Genomic DNA, 25,533 nt, shown 5'->3' with positions numbered 1-25,533 from the left:
AATAAAGAACACAGAACTTAGCAGGAGGAGAAATGACCCAAATGAGTGTCACGCCGGGCCAAACTAAAGGAAAGGCATCACTTTGTGTGCGATAAGGAACTGTGCTGAGCAGGTAAAGGCTGGGGTGTTATCAAATGGAACAGGCCGACACCGAAGGACACTGTGCGTGTAAAAACAACATCAGCCAATAGCAAGGCAGATTAGCGGCAAAAAAAGAGGAATGAGCAGCTGGGTATATGGCCCTGAGAGTTCACACAGCCTTACTCATATGCTAGCACAGGTGCCCAAAGCAACTGGCGGTAAAAGGAAATTATGCTATGTCTTGTTTATTTCTTTGAACGGAACAATATCTGAAAGCAACAGCCAAGAGAGAAGCGTTGTTGTACGTTTCTGCACCCCTGAGAAGGCCATCTTTGCTTCTTCTAATAAAGAGTTAACTTCACATACTCCGTGTGATTTATTGCAGGCTGGCTCCCCTGAAACCACTGCAGTCTCCTCCAGCAACAGATTTCTTTCCGCAGGGCCTGTAAGACAGTTATCCTTGGTGAAGACTTGACGTTTTCATCCCCTAAAAAGTTTTTGAGTTTCTGCTGAAATGAGGCTGCATGTTGTATTTTAATCTTGTTTTTTTTTAAGTTGTATTTCAATCAATTGTTTTATATCTGGTGTTAGGTGCCCTGAGCCTGGTCTTGGCTGGGTATAAATAATTTTTATTATTATTATTACTACTGCACCTGTTCCTTCACAGGGAGGAGAACCCCATCCAGAACACACAATTTACCGAATTCCTGACCTGGGGACCACCAACCACTCTGGGTTTCCAGGTTGTTGCGATTTAAGCTTCAGCTCACCGGCCTTCATCCAGCCCACCGATGTCTCTGTGTGTGTTGGTCTACGACTTGGTTGGGATGCAAGGGAGAAGCAAAGCTGGGTGTCTTCTGCGTACTGACGAAATGGCACTCCAAACCCCCTAACCACCGCCTCCAGCAGCTTCGCAAAGATGTCAAACAGTGCCGGGGTCAACGTGGGAGCCTGTGTGAAGTCAGCCAAAGGCGCTCTCTGAAGCCGGGCCTGCAGGTAGGAGTGGAAAGGCTGCAGGGCAGCCCACCTAGTAAGTTCAGTTATAGACAGCAGGGGCGACAGACCTCCGTCCTTTCCATCTGGAAAAGAGAAAAGTTCTTCTCCCTCTCCCGCAACACTTGTGGACATCCAAGGAAGCTGAATGATTCAGGACAGGCAAAGGACTTCTTCACACAGTTAACCTATGGAACTCACCGCCACAGGAGGCAGGGATGGCCACCGACTATGGTGGCTTAGAAAGAGGATCAGACAAATTCATAGAGGAGAGGGCCGTCAATGGCTACTAGCCACAATGGTTGGCCCTGCCTCCAACTGTAGAGTATCAACTAGAGAGTATCATCTAGTCCAGGGGGTTCCCAACCTGTGGCCCACAGAGGCCGTTCAACCGGCCCATGAGCCACCCCTGAACCAAGCTGCCTGGCGAATCCCCATGCGCTGCACTAAACAGGTGCAGCACAGCGTGGGGACTCTCTTCCGCAGCTCCGGAAATTGCTTCTGCGCGTGCCCAGATGCCAGAAATCGCGTCTGCACATGTCCGCGGTGTCAGAAATAGCTTCTGTGCATGCCCAGACGCCGAAAATCACTTCTGCACAGGCACGAATTTCAGCGTCTGGGCATGCACAGAAGCGATTTCCGGCGCCGCGGACAAGCAGAGACGCAATTTCCGGCATGGTGCTGCACCGGTCCGGCCCACAGAGGATCTCTGTGGGAGTGATCTGGTCCACGTCCAGTAAGCCTTGCTGACCCCTGATCTAGTCCAACTCTCTGCAATGCAGGAATATGCAGCTGTCCTATACGGGGATCAAACCTTGGCATCTGTTGGGCCACAGGATGCTGAACCAGATAGGCCATTGGCTTGATCCAGAAGGCTCTTAGGTTCCTATGTTCCTATGCTCCACGCTATCTGGGGCTGATGGGAACTGTAGTCCCTTCTTTCTCTTTCATTTGATTCCTTTCCTATTCCTTCTTTATCTCTCGCACTTTCTTTTTCTCTCCTCTTTCACTTTTTTGCCTGTATTTTTCTGATGCGGATATGGACTTTCAAGAGAAAATTCTGAGCGCCCTCATAAAGCTAACATTCTCAGGTTTCCTTGGGTGGTTTTTTTATTTTTGGGGGGATAGTTAAACTGATATACATAGCTGTCAACCGTCCCTTATTTGGCGGGGCAGTCCCTTATCCCAGCGCCGTGTCCCGCTGCTGTCCCTTATTGATGATGTCCCTTAAATTTCCTGGGTTTCAAAGGAAGCAGCTCCTCTCCCTCCCTCCCTGCCGGCCAGGGAGGAGGGAGGCTCCAGCTGTGTTGCTTGGCTGCTTTGCTCACCCAATAAGGAGTCTAAGAACGCCCGAGGGGTGGAGCTTGCATGCCTTGTGCCGATCAAATCGGCCGCGTTGCCTGGGGACTCGCCTTTGCTCAGCGCTTCCCAGCAAAGGTGATGGTGGTTTTCCTTGCTGCATCCCCTTTGCCGGGTTGCTGCGCTGTGGGAACCACCGCCTGAGGCTTTGTTTGGCTGCTGGCTGGGCTTTCTGCCTTTGGCTCGGAGGGGCTCAGAAGCTGAACATACCTGTGCCCGGAAAATCCCTTATTTTGGCTGCTGATCCCTTGTTTTTGAGACTGCTGGTCCCTTATTTTCAAATCTGTAAGTTGACAGCTATGCTGATGTAAGATTGCTGCACACTGCAATGCAGATTATCCCAAATGGACCTCACAGTTAACTCCCCCAACTTTACCCAACGCAATGATATTTGCATCCTGCCTTCTCCATCGGCTTCATTCTGAAGATGATATTCCACAGTGACATGCCAGAGGTAACAACCATCAATCCCTGTTTTCCTGCATTTCCATTACAACGTTGAGAGCCGGCATAAGTGGCCCTCTCCAGCGCTGTGGATCAAATTAATGATTAATTCAATCAAGATCCTGGCCTTTGTTCTCAGAACTACCTCATTTGGACATGTAAAAGCTTATTCTAACTCTATATTCTGATTCCAATTCGATTACTAACCTTGGCTTATGTAGCCAAAGCAGCTATAGCGGCGCAGCTGTTTTTATTATTTTGCTTGTAAATTGTTTTGCCTTGACACACATGCAAAATACAATTAAGAACAAAAGAGCTACGCTGGTTCAGGCCAATGGCCCATCTGGTTCACCACCCTGTTCTCACAGTGACCAACCAGATGCTGGTGGAAATTCTATTATCATCATTATTATTAATCATTATCATTAGTAGTAATAAAGGTAAAGTACCCCTGACAGTTAAGTCCAGTCATGGGGTTGTGGCGCTCATCTCTCAGGCCAAGGGAGCCGACGTTTGTCCGCAGTTTTTCCAGGTGATGTGGCCAGCATAACTAAGCCGCTTCTGGTGAAACCAGAACAGCGCACGGAAACGCCATTTACCTTTCCACCGGAGCGGTACCTATTTATCTACTTGCACTTTTTGGCGTGCTGTCGAACTGCTAGGTTGGCAGGAGCAGGGACTGAGCAACGGGGGCTCACTCCATCACGGGGATTCAAACCGCCGACCTTCCGATCGGCAAGCCCAAGAGGCTCAGTGGTTTTGACCACAGCGCCACCCGAGTAATAGTGGTATATAAAATTGTGTGTGTGTTTGTGTGTGTTTGAATACTAACACTCACACACACACACAAAACAACCAAACCACCCCACCCTTGCCATATTTTGAAGAGCAAAAAAGGGGACACATTTGCCGACTCCTACTTTTATCTACGGATCACTATGACGACTCTCATTTTAAATACCCCTAACTATACGTAGGCTATAGAACATGGGTAGGCAAACTAAGGCCCTGGGGCCGGATGCGGCCCAATCGCCTTCTAAATCCGGCCCACAGATGGTCTGGGAATCAGCATGTTTTTAAATGAGTAGAATGTGCAATTTTATTCAAAAAGCATCTCTGGGTTATTTGTGGGGCATAGGAATTTGTCCATACCCCCCCTAAAAAAAATTAGTCTGGCCCCCCACAAGGTCTGAAGGACAGTGGACCGGCCCCCTGCTGAAAAAGTTTGCTGACCCCTGCTATAGAAGCTGTAATACACTGCTAGTAGCTGTTCTTAACTTTCAACAATAAAATAATAATGATAATAGATATTGCTCCCTCACCTGCTACACGAAAGTATTGGGGCTCGTGCCCACATCTTTGTGAACATCAGTGTGGACAGAACAATTTAATTAAACTGTTTAAAATGTACATATGGACTCTCCTTAAGGACAGGGGGGATGTTAACTCTCGCCCTCCCAGACTCCTTCTCCAAAATTTTTGTAGCTGAGCCAGAGTCCTTTGAGTTCGGCCACAAGAGAAGGGATTTCTATGTGATGTAGATAGCTTAAGATGCTGCTCTGTTGTGATTCTCTGCTTAGCTGGGTGCCTTACATCTGAGTGTCATGCACTAGAATTTTTTTCTTGGGTTACTGTAAACAAATAAAAAAACCCCCAGACATTTTGCCAAATTTTGAAAATATAGCTGGACAGAAACTTTGATCCTGAAAAAGAAGATGTGTCCTGGAAAAAGAGGACTCATGGCAACCCTGCATAAGCAGCCATACTTAGATGCCTGGTGTCTGGGACTTGGCAAATGACATGGCTATCTGTCTGTGGATCAGGCCAGGCCTGTCTCTCCCTGTCTTCATGCAAACCTCACAACCCTTTTCCAGACTCAAGGTATCCTGGTACCTGGGGAAAAGGGAGACCTGCCCAAAGTTTTGCCTTGCAAATCAGTGCTGGTGTGAAAAGAGCATTACACCTAATTAGCTGTGATGGTTAGCTGTGCTCTGCAGTTAAATCCTTTCATCTGAAGTGATACAAGATGAAGAGGCATTTTAAAAGGCCTCCGTAGATGCAATCAGCATCCCTCAGCTCCACTTTTCATGAAAGAAATAATTCTGATGTTATCTTCAGATACGTGCTTTGCAGACCACGCAAACATTTAGAGGATATTAAGAAAGTTTGCCTCGTTGAAAAAACCCCAAGATTCACCAAGGGCTTTGTTCTCACAAACAGTTACTCCGGCTTTCAAAGGACTTTCACTGTGGTTTGGACTCCTCAGAAGGAATTTAGGGAGGAAACAAACAGGATCATCGTGAGAAAGGAGAATGCACCCCTATTTCTAAAGTGCTTGTGGGGAGACAAGGGAATCCTCAATGCATTCGGGGGGGGGAGGAAACGGGGCTCACTATCCTATATAATAAAGGCATTTTATCCTACGAACTCGTACCAGTTTTATACCGGATTTGCCAGTGCTTCCCACCAAATAAGGCTGGGAATTAGTCTGGTGAGGGTGATCTGAATTCTCTGTTAGAATTCCTTGTCAACTTCCACTCGGATTTCCTGGCAGATGTGCATCTTGGGATAGCCACTTGCAGATGGAAACCATCTGGAGCAAATTGTTCGGCTAAACTCTTTGCCCCTGCAGGTATCTCACTGGCGTGGGCTCGTGCTGCTTGCTCCAGATCTCTGCCTATGTTGGAAACAGGACGCATTTAACTGTAAGGGGTTAACTTTCGGTATAGGGTACAATAAGGTAAAGGTGAAGGGACCCCTGACCATTAGGTCCAATCGTGACCGACTCTGGGGCTGCGGCACTCATCTCGCTTTATTGGCCGAGGGAGACGGCGTACAGCTTCCGGGTCATGTGGCCAGCATAACTAAGCCGCTTCTGGGGAACCAGAGCAGCGCACGGAAATGCTGTTTACCTTCCCGCCGAGCGGTACCTATTTATCTACTTGCACTTTGATGTGCTTTCGAACTGCTAGGTGGGCAGGAGCTGGGACCGAGCAACGGGAGCTCACCCTGTCGTGGGGATTCGAACCGCTGACCTTCTGATCAGCAAGTCCTAGGCTCTGTGGTTTAACGCACAGTGCCACCCACGTCCCATATAGGGTACAATATCTCCCCCCAAAACACACACACACTATGTCAACAGATTGCCCTTGCGTTCTCAAATAATATAACTTCGATCTGTGATCAATAATGCAACTTCCCTGCCAACCGCACTTATTTAGCAGACAAAATACAAGCCGTTCTGAATGGCACACAGGTGAAAACACAGGACCTTGGTGCGAATTCTGTGCATTGCTCTTAACGCAGAAACAGGTTCCCACAACTTTGTGTAGGTTTGAAGTTCTGAATGTTTCACAGCACAGTCTGCTCAGAGGTAAATCTGACCGACTAGACTGCTGCTAGTTGGGTGTACTCAGAATTGCAATTTTAAGAGTGCGCCTTAGGAGTGTGCATTAACAACAGCATGCAAAGCGCAGGACATGTTAATGAGAAGGTGCTTTCCTGCATTGTCTGGGAACGTATTTTGTCTTCCTCCAATCCGCCTCTGGGGAGTCATCTTTCCTTGGAGGAAGACGGTGCTGGAGATTATTGTAAATAATCAAATTGCTCATCCTGAGTTGAGCAGGGTTACAGAAGCAAGCACACAGGGGTCAGGCAAGTGCTAGCATTCACAGGGACGTCACTCGCTCTGACTCTGACAGGCAGCCACTTCTTGTTTTTAACCGGGCATACAAGGAAAAGAAGGGACACGGGTGGCGCTGTGGGTTAAACCACAGAGCCTAGGCCTTGCCGATCAGAAGGTCGGTGGTTCGAATCCCCGCAACGGGGTGAGCTCCCATTGCTCGGTCCCAGCTCCTGCCAACCTAGCAGTTCGAAAGCACACCAGTGCAAGTAGATAAATAGGTACTACTCCGGCGGGAAGGTAAACGGCGTTTCCGTGCGCTGCTCTGGTTCACCAGAAGCGGCTTAGTCATGCTCGCCACATGACCCGGAAGCTGTACGCTGGCTCCCTCGGCCAATAAAGCGAGATGGACGCCGCAACCCCAGAGTCGGTCACGGCTGGACCTAATGGTCAGGGGTTCCTTTACCTTACCAGGAACAGAATCCGGGACATTCTGCATCTGAGGAGCACCTCCTCAAGCACCAGAAATCCTGCACAATCTGGGGCCCTCCTGATGTTGTTAGACTCCAGCTCCCATCAGCCCCAGCCAGCAGCGTCAACAGCCAGGGATGGTGGGAGTTGTAGTCCAACCAACTTCTGGTTGGCTGGGGAAGGCGGCACTAAGCATTTATGGAGTAAAGCTGAAGCCGCTGGTCTTTTATCTGTACGCTGCCTGCAAAACTTCAACTCCTCTGCAAGGAAAACAGGCGAAATTATGCTTTCCCAACCATGCACTAAACTTTTGGCACACCTCTCCGAGTCCCAATATCCTACTGTAACTAAGCCAAAGTACATTTAATTGAAATTAATGATCTAGCCTTTCCCTGTTCGCCCTGCCTTTCTCTTCAGCCTCCCTCATGTCTATTTCTAGATTGCAACCCCCCTAAGGACCTACCCTCTCGCCCTTTGATACGTGTCATGGACAGGACTGGATCTGCATTAACGACAATGGAGGCCATGTGGGATAAAATGTCGGACATCATAGAAATGTAGAGTTGGAAGGGACCACAAGGGTCATCTAGCCCAACCCCTGCAAGGGAGAAATCTACCCAATGTGGGGTTTGAACCCATGACCCTGAAACTAAGAGCCTCGTGATCTACCAACTGAGCTATCTAATGTGAGAGATGCATAACTCGGAACACACCTTAACTCGGAATTCACCTTATACTGAGTCAGACCACTAGACCATCTAGCTTGGTATGGTCTACACTGACTGGCAGCAGCTCTCCAGGGTTTGGGGCTGGGGACCTCTCCCAGTCTTCCTGAAGATGCTGGTAATTCGAGCAAAGCAGCTTCTCCATCTCTAAGTGATTGCAGGTAAATGTGCGCCCACTGGGTCGTCATTGTCAAGTTTCCATCTTCCAGCTTAGCTTAGCTCACAGAACTGATCAGTCAGTGGCCAAGTCAAGGGAAGGGGTGCAAGCTCAGTGGGAGAGGACATCCATTGCATGCAAAAGGTCAAAGGTTCATCCCATTGCATCTTCATTATCGATGAAGGGTTTGAGACAACTATGAAACTGAATGCCAGGATTTCGAGTCCAGTATTCCATGCCCAGGGATGTGGGTGGCGCTGTGGTCTAAACCACAGAGCCTATGACTTGCCGATCAGAAGGTTGGTGGTTCGAATCCCCGCGACGGGGTGAGCTCCCGTTGCTCGGTCTCTGCTCCTGCCAACCTAGCAGTTCGAAAGCACGTCAAAGTGCAAGTAGATAAACAGGTACTGCTCCAGCAGGAAGGTAAACGGCATTTCGGTGCGCTGCTCTGGTTTGCTAGAAGTGGCTTGGTCATGCTGGCCACATGACCCGGAAGCTGTACGCCAGCTCCCTTGGCCAATAAAGCGAGATGAGCACTGCAACCCCGAAGTCGGCCACGACTGGACCTAATGGTCAGGGGTCCATTCCATGCCCAGAGTGGCTGAACAGATGCCTAAGGGAAGGCAGAAGTTGGGCATGAATGAAATAGCTTATAAAATCCTGGCATTCAGTGGCATAGTTGTCTCAAACCCTCGGTGAGTCAGGGATTTTCCCTACATGCGAAGACAGGCTCCGGTGGATTGGGCAGAAGAGACCAACAGTGAGTCCAACGGTCAAGAAGGTGGCTTTCTAAGTCTCCCAACATTTGATTCCTGCATTACATGGGGTTGGACTCACGAAATGACCCATGGGATCCCTTCCAACACTACCATTCTCTGATTCAATTCAGCTTCATCAGATGACTCCCAGACCTAGTATGATGAGGAATGGAGGAAAAACCTCTTTCTGTTCAGGATCCTCTGTTAAACTCTGCTGCTGACCCAACAGCCTGACTCTGAATTAGGCAGCATCCAATCTTCTGAAGCACATGCAGATGGAGCCCTGATCCCTCGGCCTCCAGGGAGGGAGAGCAAAAGTGCTGCTTCTCACGCTCTTGTCCGTGTAGACGCCACCTCGAATGCGGAGTGACTTCTGGCAGCAGATCAGGATTCTCCCAGCAGAGCCAGAAACCCGCCTCTACTGAGCAAGCGGGAAAGCTGTCATGTCACAGTGTTTGCGGCCAAAAGTCATTTCCGTGGAAAGGGAGAGGGAACCAGAAGGCAAGACTCCTCCTTTTTTCCCTGGAAGGATGCGTCTGGGAAGTTAAGAGCACACAGCTCCCGTCTGGCTTCTCAAAGCACCCCAAAGGCAGATAAAAGCCTGGGAACGTGGGCGTATCCCAAGCAGACTCTTCTCTAACCTTAGCCAAACTACAGTCCCTTAACCTTAATCTACTTACAGCCAGGTTAGTCAACACAGTGGCCACCTGCCCTTTTCTAGACTACAACTTTCATCATCCCTGGCCACTGCTTGATAGAAACCGTGATCCAACAAACGACTTCGCTACCCCCTGACTTACAGGATTTCCCCCGTGGTAAAAAAACCCATAAAAGCTCTTTGTATGGGAAAAGGACATCAACATGATACTAACAGCAGACTCATTCTCAGAGTATAGATTTTAATATAGCAAAAGGTGCTGTCACCCGCCCACTTGAGAGCAAGAAAGAGGTGCATGCATGCTTGAGGGAACTTCAAGATTTGCAAATGCAATAATAAAAATTTTTTTGGGGGAAGGGAAATGATGGGGCGTGTTTGAGTGGGCCAGGAAAGCTCAAAGTGAACTGAGCCTGCTCAGCAGGCAAGGAGGCATTTGGGGAGATGGGGGAATGGAACAAAGTTTCCCGGGAGACTACACGGCTGGCTGCCAACCTGAGAAAAGTTCACCCCGATCCCGAACACCCCCTGCCGTCACAAGTCCACCTTCAATAACAAAATGTGGTAGCCCTATGGCAAGCAATTTAAGAAGTGGAATGGTGCAAAGAGGCATAACTTGGAGGACACAACCCACGCCCAAGATACACACACACACACACACATATATATATATATATAATCTCCTTTTAAAAACAAAAGAATACCCTGCAGACAACATCTACATGTGTGACAGATTCCTTTCATGGGAACGGACCATTAAAAGCGTGAGAGAATGGGTCCAAGGAACAGAAAGGAAGAGGAAGCTGCCTTAGATCGGATTTTAATATATGCCAGAAACTGATCCTTGCTTATCATCTCTTCCTTGGTTCTTTTTAATAAGGGATGGCAGGGATTGAATTTGGGACCTTCTGCAGGAAAAGCATGTGTTTAACCAACTCGGCTCCAATCTACCCTCTGTTTCTTTGCCTCCCCCTACCTGTGGGGTGGTGCAGGAAGATCAAACCGATCCATTCTGAAGGAAATCACCCCTGAGTGCTCACTGGAAGGACAGATCCTGAAGCTGAGGCTCCAGTACTTTGGCCACCTCATGAGAAGAGAAGACTCCCTGGAAAAGACCCTGATGTTGGGGATGACAGAGGATGAGATGGTTGGACAGTGTTCTCGAAGCTACCGGCATGAGTTTGACCAAACTGCGGGAAGCAGTGGAAGACAGAAGTGCCTGGCGTGCTCTGGTCCATGGGTCACGAAGAGTCGGACACGACTAAATGACTAAACAACAACAGCACCTGTGGGGTGGGGGGAATGATGCTACTACTGTGGGCAACCCAGGGAGGAGGTGGCACAATTCTTTCCATGCACTCGACTCTCAAACTTTCTCCTGTACACCCAGCCATTAACTCTCTGATGCAGCACAGAGGTGGGGGGTTAATGCCCCCATCTTTCCACAGAGCACCCACTAACCCACCACTCAGCTCCCTGTAACAACCATCAGGTTTCTGGGACACCGAGAAAAGTGAGCACCTCAATCAACACACACACACACTTTTGGCCACCCAAATCGCCACCTTTCCCGCCCCTCCTTTAGGACCCTCCCCGAGTCCTCGCACTTCACTAATTTCAAAAAGTCCCAAGATGAGCTTTTCTTTGAGGGCATGACTGATTCAGAAAGTTTAGAAGCAAGCCGGTAATAGCAGGGTGCAAGTTCAAAACTGTTCCCAACTGTGACTAACGCCGGTGCTATGCGTCTGTTCAAAGTGGTTCACACACTCTATCTTGGCAATCTGTAAGACTAACCCTGTTGTTCGGCAGGTCAGCGTTATCCCCATACTGCAGGCGGGGGCACTGAGGCCAAGAGATTATAATGACTTATCTAAGAAACCACCCTGGGAATTCACAGCTGAAAGAAGATTTGAATCAGGGGATTTCCCACTGCGCAGCACACATGCTCTCTTGGCTGAGACAGCCCTCCCCACAGCCTATTGCCCTCCAGGCCTTTTGGACTACAAATCCCATCAGCACAGCTGCATTAGCTGGGGCTGATGGGAGTTGTAGTCCAAGGCACCGAATTGGGGAAGAATGGACTGGACCGTGTCTTCTGCATCTTCTGCACAGGGTGCCTTGCTTACAAGCTGGGGCAGGGCAGGTTACGCAGCAGCTCTTGAACCCAGATCCAGGGAAAAGCACAGGCCTACAATCGCATCCCGGTTCCCTGGATCAGCCACAGCTGTGGTCGTTCACAAACCGCAGGCCCCGATCTTTCTGCATGATGCTTCCACGTGTTATGCTTCCGCTACATGGGAGACCATTTCGCCCTGGTTATCAGAAAGCACCAGATTAATTGCTAATAATGGATATTATCTGCAAAGCAGCACCTACTTGCATGGCGCTTGGCAAACTCGCAGTAAAAGGACAAATCTTGTGCCCAGTGAATTCGATCCGGGAGGAGGATACAGAGAGATGGGGAGGGAGGTGAAGGTGAGGATGAATTGCTGACTATGCCTTTAGCCTAGCAATGCACGTGTATACCTGAAGGAGCGTCTCCACCCCCATCGCTCAGCCCAGACGCTGAGGTCCAGCTCCAAGGGCCTTCTGGTGGGTCCCTTACTGTGAGAACTGAGGTTGCAGGGAACCAGGCAGAGGGCCTTCTCGGTGGTGGCTCTCGCCCTGTGGAACACCCTCCCATCAGATGTCAAAGAAATAAAGAACCATCTGACTTTTAGAAGACATCCGAAGGCAGCCCTGTTTAGGGGAGTTTTTAATGTTTGATGCTTTATTGTGTTTTTAATATTCTGTTGGGAGCCGCCCAGAGTGGCTGGGGAAACCCAGCCAGATGGGCGGTGCGTAAATATTAAATTATTATTATTATTATTATTATTATTATTATTATTATTATTATTATTATTATTATCTGAAACTGAGAGCCTTTGGTAGCGCATCTCCCATCCCGTTGATTTGTAAAGGCCAAAAGTATGTGTCTGCTTGTTTGTTTATGAATTCCCCTTCCTCTGAAATACGAAGCACATCAAACACTGATGGGAAGCATGTACAAACTAAATATTAAACAACAAACTCATTATTATTATTTTTAAAAAAATGATTGATGGGTTTCCCTTATTTATTTAACCTGGGACAATTTCTTCTCTCCCTCCTCTAATGGCTATTGCCATTCACCCTCTCTCCTGAAGACCAGTTAGCAAAGCACACCCGGATTCGAATTCGCTCCCCCAGGCAGGCAGGGACACCCACCAACTCAGATGGCTTTAAAATAAGATTAGAGAAATGATAGGAGTAAAAGCCTACCGATGGCCGTGGTTGTCTATATGCATCTGGTTGGCCACTATGCTGCACTAGATGGGCCACTGACCTGACCCAGCCAGGGGTCTACTAATGTTCTTAAGCAATCACATACATGCGCACACCGGCGCACAATGCCTCCCGCACCTCAAAGAAACCTCAGTACGTAGTCAGCGCACTGCAACAAAGGAGAAGCTTTTGCAACTTCACAACAAGAAGCTGACACCTGAACAAGATTGCAGAAGAGCGGCAGCTGTTCGCCTGCCAAAGCCAGAAAGGTATGATGAAATGGACTCTTGTGTTTGGGAATTCATGCTGCGATAAATCTGCCTTTAATGTGCCTGATTTCCCTCTGCCTTTTTCACGTCTAAAGATTAATTGAGACCAAAGAGGCGGGGTGGGGGTGGGGGAAAGAGAAACTTGCTTTTTCTTTCTACTTATTATGGCACGCTTGGGTTCCGAGACTGCTTCACCAATCTCTCACTCCTTAAGAGATCATCAAGCACCTTTCCAGCTTCATGCAACCCAGTCACATGGGCAGGGTACAAATAATAAAGTTGTTATTAAAATATTATGCAAATCAGTTGCTCTACAGCTGATCTATAGCCCTCCCTTACACCTCCAGAGGGGGACGCGGGTGGTGCTGTGGGTTAAACCACAGAGCCTAGGACTTGCCGATCAGAAGCTCGGCGGATTGAATCCCTGTGATGGGGTGAGCGCCCGTTGCTCTGTCCCAGCTCCTGCCAACCTAGCAGTTCAAAAGCACGTCAAAGTGCAAGTAGATAAATAGGTACCACTCCGGTGGGAAGGTAAACGGCGTTTCCATGCGCTGCTCTGGTTCGCCAGAAGCGGCTTAGTCATGCTGGCCACATGACCCGGAAGCTGTACGCCGGCTCCCTCGGCCAGTAAAGCGAGATGAGCGCCGCAACCCTGGAGTCGGTCATGACTGGACCTAATGGTCAGGGGTCCCTTTACCTTTACCCCTCCAGATGTTGCTGAACTACAACTCCCATCATTCCTGACCACTTGCTATGCAGGCAAGGGCTGATGGGAACTGTAGTCCAACATCTGGAGTACCACAGGTCATTCGTCACTTGTGATCTCATGTCTGCTCTCTAAAACAAGAGGTGCAAATAAATCCTTTGCAATGTATGAATCTCAGTTGGATATACAATTCTGAAAAGGGGCAGGTGGGCAGTGGGTGTAAACAATAAGCAGTTCAAACTTTAGTTTTCTGAAAAAATCTGAGCTTGGGAACAAGTTCCCAGCCTGGTTGCTGGGCTTCTAAAATCCAAAGTTTTAAAATGGGAGCTGTAACTGCTCGTGCAAGAAAATGTCTGCTCTTGAACATAGGAATTATTTTCACTTGCCATGCTTAACAACGCAAACTGCTACAGCAGCACACCCAAACATAATCATCTCGGGAACAAACATTGCTGAATGTTATCAGTCCATCTCAGCGCGACTGGAGTTTGCTGCCTATTCAGCACCTGTGAGGAATGTTAGGATCAGACACAAAGTTCAGCATTATGAGGGTGTCAGCCGCCTAGATTGCTTGCTTTTCATAAACAGGTTTCTAGCCCTTATAACAATGGCATGGGGTATGCCTGAATAGGTATGGCAACATCCCAGAAACCAAGTTGTGTTTAAGGCCTCAGAGTTCCCTGGGAAGAGGGGTTGATGCTTTAACCACTCTGGGAACTGTGGCTCTGTGAGGGGAGCAGGGGTCTCCTAACAGCTCACAGCACCCTGAGCAAACTACAGTTCCCAGAATTCCTTGGGGGAGAACCACGGCAGTTTGAAGTGGTACGATGCTGTTTTAAAAGAATGGTGCAGACTGTGCCTAACAGGGACCAGAAATTATCCCTTTTTGCCCTGAGGTGCTCTTTGTTCTTCAGCTATGGCTAGCAGAACAAATCGTGCAAAACATGTGAATGTAAACAAACTTAAACTTTTAGGCTGCATGCTTTTAAAAATAAATAAATAAAAGGATCAAAAATCAGATACTTCTAGAGACAGAATGTGCACAGGTGATTTTTCTCCATTTCTTCTGAAATAACATTGGAAGTATATTTCATTCCTACACCTGAGTTTATTTTACACTACGGAAGAGTAATCTCTCTTGTGTCTCCATGTGAGTTTGTGATTAGGAGGTCAGGGCGTTGACTCATAAAGAGAAGCAACAGGCAGCCTCCCCTGAAAGCTCTGTTGGGAATGCTTTAATACTGAAATTACAACCAGTGCAGAGGTGGGGATAGAATCACCTGCCTCCAGTGAGGACAGACTGATTCACTGATTCAGCCTTGCTTCCTTCCAGGAAGTCATACACAGAGACCACAGGCAACCTCTTCTGTGATTACGAACTTCCACGGGATATTTGTGCTTATTTTAGGGTTGCCATATGTCCGGAATTTCCTGGACATATTTGGAATACAGCAGTGTCCGGGCAGAAATCAGCAAAAATGTGCAGGAAAATCCGGGCATATGACATCCCAATTTTGGCCAAAAGCTCAACAAGTTTGGGCAAAACTAAAAAAAATATGTTTGAAAATACTGTTTGAAATATGGCAACCCTAACTTATTTATTTGCGTGCACACGCTAACCTCTCCTCCATGATTTCAAGGCATCATGCATTGCTTGCCCTCGCATCATTTACCCTGCAAGGCTGAGCCAAGATTTGAACCTGAGTTTCCACAATCCTAGCCTACAAGCCAACCTGGTGCTCTCCAGATATTCTGGACTACATCTCCCATCATCCTCAGCTGCTCTAACCACTACACCATGCTGTCTCCTCCTTTGGGTCTGTTTCCCAGTGTTATGTACTGAGTTGAATAGGATCCAAAATGCAGCAGTCTGATTGGTCCTAGAACAATAGGATCCAAAATGCAGCAGTCTGATTGGTCTTAGAACAATAGGATTGAGAATGCAGCAGTCTGATTGGTCCTAGAACGATGCAGCAGTATGATTGGTCTGCAGGAGCCACCCAATCCAGCTCCAGATGGAAGTGAATCCACAACCTGATTGGCCTACAGGAGAATCCCGGAATTAGCCAATCACGTGCAGCCCATTGTGTAAATAATGTATATAAAGCAGATATTGTGGGGGAACTTCCATTCCTCCTCACCACTATGAGCTGAATAAAGAGCATGAAATCCACTCTCGACTCCGAGTATATTTCACCCAGGCACAACAGCAAACCTTCTGGAAGCGCTCAAATGCCCAGATCGAAGCACGATTCCTCCCCTTATCCCTGACCTGGTCGGCTCGCGTTATCTGCAGAAGCGCTGAGCAGAGGTTTCAGTCAATAAACCCAGGGCCGTCACACCTGTGCCTATGGAGAGGCCCAGCCATTCATCTCTTTCTGTTACGTGCGCTCAACACCCGCAACGGCTTTCTCCTGCATCTTCCTGGGCGACGGCCCTGCCATTTATCGCGGTGAGTCATGCAAGCCTCACGTAACCTTCCGCCGGCCTCTTTGATCCGAGGCTTTTCTGAAGGGCGAAAGGAAGGCGCCGTCCCCTATCAGGGCGATAAGAGAGGCTCCACTTCATTTAATAAACACAAACCTTTGCTTTCTGTGAAATGACTATATTGCTCTTGAAAAAAGAAACCGCGCGCACACCTATCTCGTGGAAGCGTGTGGTGTGCCGTGCTAATTTGCAGGCACTGGGAACAGAACAACCGAGGCAGATAAAAGCCCACTGACGAGATGACACCTTTGAGACGGAAATGGCACTCGATTAACGCAATGAGTCTGTTGGGCTTCTGCCAGCCATGGAAACCCAACTCTGCCTTCTCTGACTCAGTCCACCCTAGAAGCCCTTTGACTACCGTGATTGAGAAGTACAGAGAAAGGAGGGTGGGTAAAAATCAATGGCTTTTAAAAAGTAAAAATAGGATTATTATTTTTTTAAAAAAATATCAGATTATTATTTTCTTAAATTTAAATCAGATTTTTAAAATAAAATGCTTTTGGAGGAAAACTCTTTCTAAAGATAGTTTTCTGTTTAAGTTACATTATAGTCCAAAGGCTATTCCATCAGGAAATAGATGTAACAGGGCTTAGTGCGCTGGGAGAGTCTGTGGCTGAGAGAAGTCCAGAATAGGCTGGAGAAGCTGAAGCAGGAGAGAAGGGAGGCCAAGAGGAAAGGATGAGTCTGGCTGGTGAAGAGTCAAGGGTCTCGGCCGCTGCTGCTGTGACAAGCTCCCCTCCCCCTTGACTCCCAGAACCAAAAGAGGCATGAAAAGGGCGGAGGGGAAGCTGTCTGCATGCAGGCACAGTCTCCGATTTTTGGGGGGAAAGCCCTGGTAAGGAGGTTGGGGGTTTTCAGTCTCAGCAACTGATTTCCATGGAGGAAGACCATCGGAAACAGGCTGATCATTACACCTGATGCTCAACCAAGTCTGTGGAGGTTGTGTTTTTGCAAACACTCCCGTCTTTGAACTGTGTGATTACTGACCGGCGCACTCCTGTAACACTGGCTGAGAATGAAGGTGTCTGCTTGGGCAATGCTTTTTATCCACCTAGATCAACCCTGTCTTTTCTGATTGACAGGGTTTCTCCAGGACCTCAAGAAGAGAACCTTCTACATCCCGCTCATTTTCCGAGTGGGACATACGTGAAGCTGTTTCAGACAGAATTATAATCACTCGTCTATTTGTCCCATTACATTCCACTGACTGGAAATGTTGGGCACCAGAACTACCGTATTTATCGCTGTATAGGACGCACCGGACCATAGGACGCACTGGACCATAGAAGGGGGAGAACAGGGGGAAAAAATTCTCCCCCTCTCTGCTCAGCGCCCCTTCAGTGAAGCGGCAGGAGAAACGGAGCCCCTTCCATTTCTCCTCCCGCTTCGCTGAAGGGGCACTGTGCAGCTCTCCGTCTCTGCTGAAGCCAGGAGAGTCTTGCTCTCCCGGCTTCAGCAAAAGGAACCCAAAGTCTCTGGAGCGCAGCGTGAGGTCCCACTGCACTCCAAAGGCTTCAGGCGGCTATCCCTGAAGCCTGGAGAGTGAGAGGGGTCGGTGCGCACCGACCCCTCTTGCTCTCCAGGCTTCAGCGAAAGCAACGCAAAGTCTCCGGAGCGCGGAGGGAGCGCTCCCTCTGCACTTCGGAGGCTTCGCGTTGCTATCGCTGAAGCCAAGGAGCCTGCATTCGCTCCATAGGACGCACACACATTTCCCCTTAATTTTTGGAGAGGAAAAAGTGTGTCCTATAGAGCGAAAAATACAGTATTTAAGCCTCTGTGAGCAGGCAATGAGCAGGATTCTTTTTTAAAAAAAAAAATCCAAAATATGAGCTCCAATCGCGCTATCTCCCAGGAACGATCAATACCCAAGACCGGGGGCATCCATCATCATTGAAGCCATATGAGAACAAACGTCTCCCTGGTGCGAGAGATTGATTGCTCTGGGGGAAGGCAAGCAGAATGCGGCCACTTCCATTTCAAAAGATGGATCCAACATCCTTTTGCTTACAAGAGGCCTTCTGGCGAAAGGAGGAGGGCCTAAGAAGGCGCAGTGCGGGTTTCGCGGTCCGCACAGAACCTCGGAAGCCAGCCCAAAGATGCATAACAGCATGGACTCTGCTGAAGGGGCCAACTAGGAAGCTTTCAAGGAGATGCTGCACAAAACTGGTGCCAGAGTTGGCATCATAGGGCACTTGCCAAGACCCAATCCCCAGCCAGGGTCCCTCCGTTGATGTCACAAGAAAGTCAGCAATAAATCACATGTCATAAATGAAGTTAACTCTTCATTCAAGGAACCAAGATCTGCTCATAAGGCCAGGCCTAGTGAGCACAGCAACTTGTCCCAGTAGAGCTTGCCCCTATGAGGCAGTTGTGAGGGTCTCCTCCTCCCTATGGCCCTTCCTAAGCAATCTGAGTGTGCTGGTCCAGGGGGGAGGTTACCGTGGGGCGAGGTCCAGGACCTGAGTCGAGGGTCGGCAGACCCTCCACGGGTGAAGTGGGGTCCACAGTGAGGAGCCGGGCAAGGACAGGAACTCTGGGGGAACCGGACTGGGTGCTGGCTGAAACAGCTCTTCAACGACGTTGCTCCCGCAACCTGGGACCGGGCTGACTGGCCTTCATCTTCTCTGAGGCCAGGGGCGGTCCCGGCCCCCAGGAGACCCAGCTCTCCTGGCCTTAAGGCGAGCACTCCTCCTGGGAGAAACCAGTTCCCTCCGCCTCTCTGCCCTGAGCCTCTGCAGTTCAGGAGAGGCTGGAGGGTTACTGGACCCAGGGGGAGACTCACCTGTAGGCACTGAGTCCTCAACCACCTCCGGAGCCAGAGTGGATTCACCTGGTGCCTGCTCCTGAGGATCCGGCACAGGTGCAGGCGCTTCAGAATCAAGGCCCTGCCCCAGTTCAGCCGGCCCTGGAGGCGGGGACTCCTGTGCAGGCTGGGATTCCTCCGGTTCAGCCTCTGAATTGGATTCCCAGGCCATCACACTGAGACTACATCATCGTACCTGTCTTTGCTCCTCCCTCTTCATACCTCTTCTGGTTCTGGTCACAGCAGGAGGGGGAGACACCCTGGCTTCTTCAGCAGCCTAGATCCTCTCTGCCTCTTGATCTCACTTCTCCCCAGCCTCTGCTTCTCCTACTTCTGGACTGCCCTCTGCCACAGACTCTTCCTGCTCACTAAACCCGGTTACCTTTTCAGCTTCCGACACCTCCTCCCACTCCCAGTCTTCTCCCTCTTTTCCCTCAGGCCACTCACCGTCGTCCCACCACCACTCCCCAGGCTCTGAGCCCTCGTCTCCTGGGGGGGGGGGGTTCCCCAGCTAGTACCTCCCACCGTTCCTCTGCATCCAGCCAGTCCATGGCATCCGATTCCCCAGACCCCTTCTGGCCCTCCTCCCTGTTCTTGCTGCCTTTCCCCCCCACATGCCCTATTCTGGCCTAGGACTCACATACCTAAGGGACCGCCTCTCCTGGTAGGCCCCACGGAGGACCTTAAGGACCACAAATGACAACATTTTGGAGGTCCCAAGTCACAAGGTGGTTAGGTTGGTCTCAACTAGGGCCAGGGCCTTTTCAGTACTGGCCCCAACTTTGTGGAATGCTCTGTCACAAGAGACTAGGGCCCTGCGGGACTTGACATCTTTCCGCAGGGCCTGCAAGACAGAGCTGTTCCGCCTGGCCTTTGGTTTGGACTCAGTCTGACCCTTATGTTTCCCGCCCCTTATGGTTTTGATCTATGGGCTACTTTTAAAATGAGGCTGCATTTTAAATTGCATTTTAACCTGTATTTTAAATTAGGTTTTTTTTCTATTATGTTTTTACTGTAATTTTACTGGTGTTAGCCGCCCTGAGGCCGACTCTGGCTGGGTATAAATAAAAAAATTTATTAATATTATTTATTATTATTCCATCCCGTAGAAAGGCGGACAGCAGCAAGGAGCAACCCTCACCACTGGACGATCACCCCGAGGGAAATGCAGCCCCCCCAGGCTGGAAAAAGACACTCCCCAACCTTAAAACTCATGGAGCAATAAAACACCTCCATAATTTGCAGAAATGTATTCCGGATGCAACATTTGTGGACTAATATGGCAATGGGTGGGGGACGTCTTCGCAGCAGAAAAACAGACATAGGATAAAAATGGAAGAACCACAGACAATGGGCATGAAAGGGGGTCCTGCATGTGTTTATGGATGGGTGCTTATAGTGCTCCTGAGCATACACAGAGGTCTTATTTGTGAACATCAGTATGAGCACAGAGCCCCTTCTCCCATGCGCCAAACAGCATGGCGATGGAGCAAGCCGGCAACCCTCCTCTCACGTTTTTTTAATGCATGGAGAATCTGCGCACCCCTGCAATGAGAGGTGTGATTTTCTCACCACGAAGGTGGGACTTTCTGTAGCCGCGATCACAGAGCTCCTTCCATCAAATAACAGAGATGCCTAAAGGGTGGGGGCGTTTCACAGGAACTGGCGCAGGTAAAAACTGCGGGAAGCTGCGATAAAGAATCTTCTGCGTTCTTTTTATTTTTATTTTTCAAAGTGCACGATACAAAACCAACGCCGTTCCCTCCCGCCGCGAAATTTGCATGGAGCCCACATCAAAAGGCGACAGGGAAAGGGCTTCAAAAGCTCAACAATGCGCCCCACTCTGAACAAAGTAGAAGCTACACCCCTGGGTCCTGTCCCCGCAGCCAGGAGGAGCTCGCTTCAAGCGGGGCTGCCTTGTTAACGCCGCAGAGCAAACAGAGGAGAACTTTTGAACTCCAGAAAAAGAAAGAACCGCAAGCTGCGTTGCAAGGTGTTCCCATTCTTTGGGTTCTGACAAACTGAGCCTGGAGCTTGCCACTAAACCCAAAAGAACAGGCTGCCTTAGCAGATGCGACAGAAGGATAAGACGATTGTCGTGGATTAAGAACTGACAGTTCGCGGGGCACATCTTTCTTGGAAGAGGAAAAGCCAAGAGAGGGGCGAGCTTCAACCCCAGACTCTGACCTAGTTGTCCCTAGGGACTAGTGTCTTCCAAACTTGTACAGTCGTACCTCGGATCTTAAATGACTTGTGAGTCAAATGTTTTGGGGTCCTGAACGCTGCAAACCAGGAAGTGATTGTTCCGGTTTGAGAACGTTATTTGGAACCCAAACGTCCGTCGCGGCTTCCGATTGGCTGCAAAAGCTTCCTGCAGCCAATCAGAAGCTGTGCCTTGGTTTCTGAACCGTTTTGGAAGTCAAACGGACTTCTGGAACGGATTCCGTCTGACTTCCAAGGTACGACTGTATTGGGGGTTGTATGCTCCTCCCCACAACACCCCGCCCCTTCTTACAGAGAGAACTGTCACCCCAGTTGTTATCAATCTATCATCTATCTATCTTATTTCATTTATTTTATTTTAGAGTAGGATTTCTCATACTTGGGTCTCCAGCCGTTTTTGGACTACGGTTCCCATCATCCCTGACCACTGGTCCTGCTAGCTAGGGATGATGGGAGTTGTAGTCCAAACATAGATGGAGACTGAGAAACCCTGATTGAGGAAACCTGAGTGGGGGAGATTACGTGGGACGGAACACTGGAGTTATAAATGACTATATGACTTTGAAAAGCTGGTGTTACAAGACTAAGTTCATCAATTCCACTCAACTTGATTAGTTTCAAGTGAATTTTGAATGTATGTGTCCCTTGTTGTTACTGACCACTGTAAGAACAGGTTGCTGGACTGAATGCGAGACTGACCTGAAACAGCAGCGTTCTCCTTGTGATCCTAATAAAAGCAAGTTATCGGAATATTCATAAGAAAATGCTGATAAAATCAGCAGACGGTAGAAACAAGTAGGCACCAAATTCTTTTTAGCATGTCTGGGGAGACATGTCTAAACAAAACGTTTTCAGCAGGGATCAGAAACAGAACAACAAAGGAGCCTGCCGATTATCAATAGACGGCGAGTTCTGGAGGAAAGGTGTTGCCATGTTAGTACAGTGGTACCTCGGGTTAAGAACTTAATTCGTTCTGGAGGTCCGTTCTTAACCTGAAACTGCTCTTAGCCTGAGGTACCACTTTAGCTAATGGGGCCACCCGCTGCCGCCGCACCACAATTTCTGTTCTCATCCTGAAGCAAAGTTCTTAACCCGAGGTACTATTTCTGGGTTAGCGGAGTCTGTAACCTGAAGCATCTGTAACCTGAAGCGTCTGTAACCCGAGGTACCACTGTACCATCAATTGCCTACACTCCTGTTTAGAGGAAGAGGAAGGTATTAACATCTTGAAAGAAGGAAACTCTTGAGGACTAATTTGGAAAGAGCAGCCAATGACCCAAAAGTGTGGTGCTACCTTTGACTGACCAAGCCCTTCATATTTCCCTTTGCATTCTTTCCCGAGGCCAAGAACACTTCATTTACCTACTTAATAGCTGCCCCATAGCAGAAGGACTCTAGGAAGCCAGTGTGGTGTAGTGGTTAAAGTGTCAGACCAGGACCTGGGAGATCTGGGTTCAAATTCCCCACTCAGTCATGAAACGTACTGGGTTTCATTGAAATCAGTCACAGCCTCTTCGCCTACCTCGCAGAGTCATTGTACAGATTAACGGTGGTGGTGGGGAACCATGTACTCCCTGGAGAAAAAAGTGTGATATAGATGCAACAGATAAGCTTCTCTGCTTACCTGCGTAAGAAAGAAAGTCAGGGGTCATCTCCAAAGGTGTTAATCCAGGGAGAAAAAGAAGTCCAAGCAAAATCTCCACATATGCACAGTCCGCCTTGGGCCTCATTTGGGAGGAAGGACAAGATAAAATTTTAATAACTGCAAATAAAGTAAGATCGCTGTAGGAACAACCATTGACTTTGCACGTGTGGCTCAGCCAACACAGATAGACCGTGTGTCACTTCAAACAGTGCAATTCTTTCAGAGTCGTGAAGCAACAGGGGCTGTTTAAATGATGCATTTGTAGGGAAGAACTAGGCTTGCATTGATGCATCTAGAGATTTTGGGTTGCTCAGTTTCTCTGGACCTCATCAGACAAACTCTCCAAGCAAAACTTTGCAAATTTGCCCTAGTCACTGGCACAAGTGCAAACGATGGAGGTCTTTTAGGACTTCCGAAAGATGCAGAAGCAAGTCTGAAAGGGAAGGAGCTCCACAGCCATCAAGAAGCTCTCTCTGCAGCTCTCTCTGCAGAGGTAAAGGTAAAGGGACCCCTGACGATTAGGTCCAGTTGTGGCTGACTCTGGGGTTGCGGCGCTCATCTCACTTTACTGGCCGAAGGAGCTGGCGTACAGCTTCCGGGTCATGTGGCCAGCATGACTAAGCCGCTTCTGGCGAACCAGAGCAGCGCACGGAAACACCATTTACCTTCCCGCCAGAGTGGTACCTATTTATCTACTTGCACTTTGACATGCTTTCGAACTGCTAGGTTGGCAGGAGCAGGGACTGAGCAACAGGAGCTCAGCCCGTCACGGGGATTCGAACCGCCGACCTTCTGATTGGCAAGCCCTAGGCTCTGTGGTTTAACCCACAGCGCCACCCGCGTCCCTCTGCAGAGGTACACAGCGCAAGTAGCACACCAAGAAAAGATGCTTTGCAGTTTGTCGTTCACCTGGAAGGGAAACTCCTTCTGAGCAAGGAGCCGAGTGGCCGGCAGAGGAGCTCCATGCAAAGGCAGCTGTATCACTCCATCCTTTTCCCCTAGCTTGAAGGACAGAAAGAGGGGCAGGTCAGGTAGGGTCTCTTCTTGGAATGGGCAGCGGCATGCATGCAAGCCCCGTCCATCCCCAAAGACCCCCACACCCAGCCCCACCCACCAACTCCACTTCAGACCTTCCCATGCTGAAATTGGGGTGTAAGGAAGTCATTGGGACCCTCCTCTCGACTGGGACTCCTGATAATGTCCAGTTCCCAAGCATGGAGATTTCCAGTAAGTTCAGTGGGATGACAGGCCTTGCATTCATGCTCCTCCCCACATATCCTTTGCGGCAAATGCCAGAATCTGTTTAAAGTCTCAACATCCCTTAGCAAAACTGGGTGTTCCAGGCGACAGGCTGCTGCTGTTGACGATGGTTTCTTTGTGAACGTAATTAGTGATGCCATCATACCGCTTTGGGGAAGGAAAAGAAAAAAGATGTTGTGACTTGTGTTATGTTATTTATTTTGCAAACTGCCTCGAGTGAGATTTCTATCGCGAGGCAAGCAGGGTGCAGACACCCAAATAAAACTAAAAACAAAGAATAAAGGCACATGATGCCATTGTTGCCTTTGTATCCCCGTGACTCGCCTCTTTGATTTATGCCTGCAAAAGTGAAGGACCTTAAAAGGAGATAGGATAAAATCTTGCTGTTCGCCTCTATAAAATGAGGAGAAAACCTTCAAAGTTAGAAATAAAGGGAGATGATGGACAGCAAACAAGTAATTTCCGATCGCCAAGCCCCTCTAAGGCCACCGGCCTCCTCCGAAAGCGAAGACTCCTCATTTTTTCCCAGGGCTGCATCCCACATTCCTGACTTCATTATTCTGCCCCTTCTCTTCTCCAGCATCTCAGGCACACAGCCAGACTTCCATCCTTCCCTTGACCCCAAGTCTATTTGAAATCTTTATTCATGTCTTAATCACTTCCTGTCTGGACTGCGATTTCTGCTTTTTTGAAATAAAAAAAATAGAAAACACACAACCGGTATTTAAAAACATCAGGGGGTCCTGTACAAAAGACTTCCTTCCTCCAAGGAAAAGGGGGAAACACAGCTTCCTGGTGACTGTATCACTTCAACAAATGGAAAGCTTAAAAAAAAAAAGGAGGGGGGTTTACTCCGCTTCTCTTTCTCTCTCACAATCTTTATCCATTTAGATGATGCTGCCCTGGCCGCTCCTTCTGAGCTTTACATGGTTTGTGTACTGTTAAGTTGTGGGTGAACATATCAGACGATACAGCGATTCTTCAAACAGCTCTTGTTTATTCACAGACCCAGAACAGAACTGAACTGAAGGGTTCAGCCAGCCTGCTTATATAGAGCTCCAACACAACTGTAACCACTTTCTGTTACAACGCAACTGTAACCACTTTCTGTAACTATCCAATCACTGAACATCACTTTCAATCCCCTATTTGCATATGTGGACCTGAGTGAAAACTATCTACAGTATCCACCTGCTGGCCCAGGGTGAGAACTTCAGTACATAACAGGTACCATGCAAAATCCAGATGCCGTGCTAACACATCCTACACGTGAGACACCTCTAGGCCTGGGCGACACATTGCTCCCAGGACTGGTTTGAGGGCCAGAGTACGATGGTGCCTTCATCTGGCGATATATCTGGGGTTGGTAATGCAGTACCTTGGTTCTTGAACGCCTGGTGACTCAAACATTTTGGCTCCCGGATGCTGCAAACCTGGAAGTGAGTGTTCCAGTTTTTGAACGTTCCTTGGAATCCAAACATCTTACATGGCTTCCAATTGGCTGCAGGAAGCTCCTGCAGCCAGTCAAAAGCTGCACCTTGGTTTTCAAACGTTTTCGGAAGTCAAATG

At 48.7% G+C, this 25,533-nt stretch overlaps 1 long non-coding RNA gene across 3 annotated transcripts in view; it reads right to left on the bottom strand.

Annotated features, from left to right (window-relative positions):
- LOC310766306 overlaps positions 1 to 25,533 on the bottom strand; it is a 143,185-nt gene that overhangs the window by 29,690 nt on the left and 87,962 nt on the right. Inside the window, exon 3 of one of the 3 annotated variants that reach the window (XR_014550044.1) lies at positions 23,281 to 24,111. The exons of the other annotated variants lie outside the window; for them this stretch is intronic. This is a non-coding gene — a long non-coding RNA (uncharacterized lncRNA). Of the gene's footprint in view, positions 1 to 23,280; positions 24,112 to 25,533 lie in introns of those variants that run through there. 3 annotated transcript variants of the gene reach the window in all.

This window comes from Podarcis filfolensis, assembly GCF_964270895.1.
Source record: "Podarcis filfolensis genome assembly, chromosome: 7".
NCBI lineage: Eukaryota > Metazoa > Chordata > Lepidosauria > Squamata > Lacertidae > Podarcis > Podarcis filfolensis.
The sequence above is the reverse complement of the archived record's forward strand: the minus strand, read 5'-3'. Positions and strand labels throughout refer to the sequence as shown.